We start from the raw sequence: 3,565 nt of genomic DNA, 5'->3' as shown, positions 1-3,565 counted from the left end.
TTTATCTAGTATAGTGCAGGTAAGTAATTAAAAGAATTCACTTCTTATTCAATTATTTATTATACAGAAATAACACTTCAACCAATTTCTATCAGTACAACACTCAATTCAACTGTGGATTAGAAATAATTACAAGAGGATTTGTAATGTTGATGTTTATGAAATAGGTGGTGAAGTATCAAGAGGAGTTTTCACTGCTATTGCATAATAATAATAAAAATGTTACTTGTATAGCAGTTACTATATCACCAACATCAATAGTCACTAGTGATACTGTCCTTTTAAAAATACAAGCTTAGTTTTTGCATGTTGTCACTTTTATTTTATTGCTACTCCTAATAATAATACTAATATTCTACTAATCTTGATCCTTGTATATTAAATCAATTTCTCCTATTAATGATGTTGGAATAGGTTCATCTAATAACATCAGCTTTTATTATGAAACAGGTTAGTCCTACTATTACTTCATGTATATGTTCACAGTGTATCTTTCAGTTCCTCTCATTACTCCTCCTGTATCAGTGGTACCAGTAATTGATTAACAACAAATATAATTAAATATCGCTAATTCTGTAAGTGCTGTATGTATATTCATTTAGCTTATCACACAATAGTAAATTAAGAGGAAATGCATGCATAGCAAATGAAAATTGTTTGCCTGTCTTTATTCCCACACAGACACACACACATGAAAATTAATTAATAATTTAATACCCACCTATTATTATACATAAATATTTAAGTACCAATTAAAAAAGCATGGCAGTATCTAAATGTGTGATGGCAGCAAAGAAAGACAGCATTCCCTGTAAGTCATGTATTTTAAAACAATTTACAATCAAAAATTAACTGTATAAACAAAGTACATGTAGCATACAGTGTCTTTTATACGAACCATAACTATGTGCATAGGAGTAGTTAACATAGAGTTTAGTTACATAAGCACCTTATCAGTTAAACCAATAGCTGAGTGAGGTTCAGACAGTGCGGGGAGAGTTGGGGCCCCATAAAAGATTCTTTAACCCACCATTTCTGGTTCTCAAGGCCAGACTATCTGTCCCTTTCCCAGTAAGCATTTTTAAATAGAAGGGAAACCCCATATTCTGTTAATTTTGACTCTTAAGTCAATGGATGTGTTGTGCTTTAAAGATGCCAGTACTTCCAATCGAGGTGCAAGCCCAGCGCTATATAGGCTACGGTTATGGTAGCTGGGTCCTGAGACATAGCCCGGGGGTTAGGTCGAAACACAAACACACACACACTCACTCATAGGTGTCAGTACAATGTGTAAAAGAGAGTATCCTAATAGTATAGCTGTTAGTATACTGAATATATATACTGATATCGCAGTAATAGCTGGAGTAATAGCTGTACCTAGATCTAATAATTTATAATAAATACATTTATTGTTAATGTATCACTGAGTAATAATGGAGGAGAATTTCTACCTACACCTCCTTTTAGATTTAGTTTTAAAAAACCATGTCTTAAAGAAACCATGCCTCTATAAGTGGCAATTTTACATGCTTACATTGCTGCTTGCATTTCTTAATGCATAATTTTTTGTTTTGTGTCTTATGCATGATCTCTCAGGCAAAGAAAATCTATCAAGACAACAGTATCTGTGACATCATAATAGGTGTTAGTTTTTAAAGCCCTTTTGACTTGAGTCAGTGCAATTAAAAGCAATGAATCATGGTCATTATCTCTATCATGCTGCATAATAGAGATGAAGCCCATGATTCATTGCTTTTAATAGTGTATGAATTCAAGAACAACTGCGGCAAGTCCAAGCACCATAGGTGTCTCATTAATGTATAAGTAGTGTATAAGTATTAAGTAGTGTATTATAGTATAATATTTATATATGGTTTAATATAGTAACGTGGGCATCTAGACAACTTTGTTGCCAGTACCTCTGATGTGGTTGTGCAGCATGTTGCACAACCACATCATAGGTACTGGTGCCCACCTTAATAATACAGGAACCCTGGGCAAAAGATGTCTGCTACTTCTTTAAAACTAACATATTGTCAAGGCATTGCTTTCACTCCCTATCTAAAACCAGCTTGGATAGAAGAGATAGCTGACTTTCCTCTCTCTAGTGATGACCTCTTAGTGGCCACTTATCCTAAGTCAGGTACTACATGGGCTCAGCAGATTGTGTCACTAATACAGACTAGAGGAGAAGATAGTTCTGAACACGTATTTCAAAATGTGCCATGGTTTGAGTTGATAGAAAAGGATGCAGTTGTGGTGAGACACTACTTGAATGTGTACATTAAATATTTTATGTATAGCCAGCTAGATAATCAACAAAATGTGATCGTTCCAACATAAGAATTGGTCAACAAATTATTATCAGAAAATATGACATATAGATCTACATGCATGTCCTTATATTGTAGTAGCTGATTTTGATTTGAATTTGATTTTCAGAAAAAGATGCTTTGAGTGAGTTTTATTACATATTGTTATTTATGCAGGCTTTACCAAAACCACGAACTATGAAAACTCATTTGCCATATTTAATGATGCCTGGTCGGGATCCAGCTGCAACACCTGCTAAATATATTTATGTTGCACGTAACCCAAAAGATGTTGCAGTCTCATTCTATTTTCATTCCCTTCGCTTTAAATGTTACGAGTTTATGGGCACCTGGGAGACATTCTTTGAGCTTTACATGAAAGGGGATGTGGACTTTGGCCTTTGGTGTGATCATGTATTAGAATGGTGGAAACATAAAGGTCTGTAATTTTATTTTTTAACAGAGTTAATTTACGTACAGTCAGGCCCACTGAGAGGGGGGAGCAGGGGATAAATCCCCTGGGCCCCTCACTTCAGGGGGCCCCATAATATTATAATGTACATTATAATTAAAGTATTAAGTCATCATTACATAATTAAACATGTGCCTTTCTGGCTTTTAAACTAGCAAAGTGATCTATGATATTATCAAAATTTAGCTGTTCTTCAAGTTTGCTTTCAATTGCTAGTGTTCCTAAGTCAGTCAATCAATTTTTGGTCATAGTTGAGCATTCTTTTTATAGTTTAATTTGTAATTTTTTAATTATTGCAAAAGGCCCTAATTTTAATCTTCCCCTGGGCCCATGTCTTCCCTCAGTGGGCCTGCGTACAGTCTTTAATTGTATTACTAATTTTAAAGTACTAAGCTTAGTAAAGCCAAACTCCCAATGTATACAATTATTTTTGACTTTATTTCAGATGCTGATAACATATTATTTTTGAAATACGAAGATATGAAGAAAGACCTTACTAGTGCCGTACGATCAATAGCAAATTTCATGGGTTCCAATATTGATGAATCCATCATACAAAAGATATCGAAAAAATGCACTTTTGAGAGCATGAAAACAGACCCTCTAGCAAATCCTGATGATTTTCCTCCAATGAAACCCATTATTAAAAGTGATGCTGCCAGTGGATTCCTGCGTAAAGGAGACATTGGAGATTGGAGGAATTACTTCAGCAATGAGCAGTCAGCAAGAGTTGATGATGAGTTTGTTAAGAAAGTTGCTGAAAGTGGACTAGAATTTGATT

The 3,565-nt window shown here is 34.4% G+C and overlaps 1 pseudogene; it reads left to right on the top strand.

Annotated features, from left to right (window-relative positions):
* The first annotated feature begins 643 nt into the window (after positions 1-643).
* On the top strand, positions 644-3,564 carry LOC100632181 (sulfotransferase 1C4 pseudogene; annotated as a pseudogene).
* The last annotated feature ends 1 nt before the right edge of the window (position 3,565 follows it).

Source organism: Amphimedon queenslandica, unplaced genomic scaffold (assembly GCF_000090795.2).
Source record: "Amphimedon queenslandica unplaced genomic scaffold, v1.1 AMPQUscaffold_10337, whole genome shotgun sequence".
Lineage (NCBI taxonomy): Eukaryota > Metazoa > Porifera > Demospongiae > Haplosclerida > Niphatidae > Amphimedon > Amphimedon queenslandica.
The sequence above is the reverse complement of the archived record's forward strand: the minus strand, read 5'-3'. Positions and strand labels throughout refer to the sequence as shown.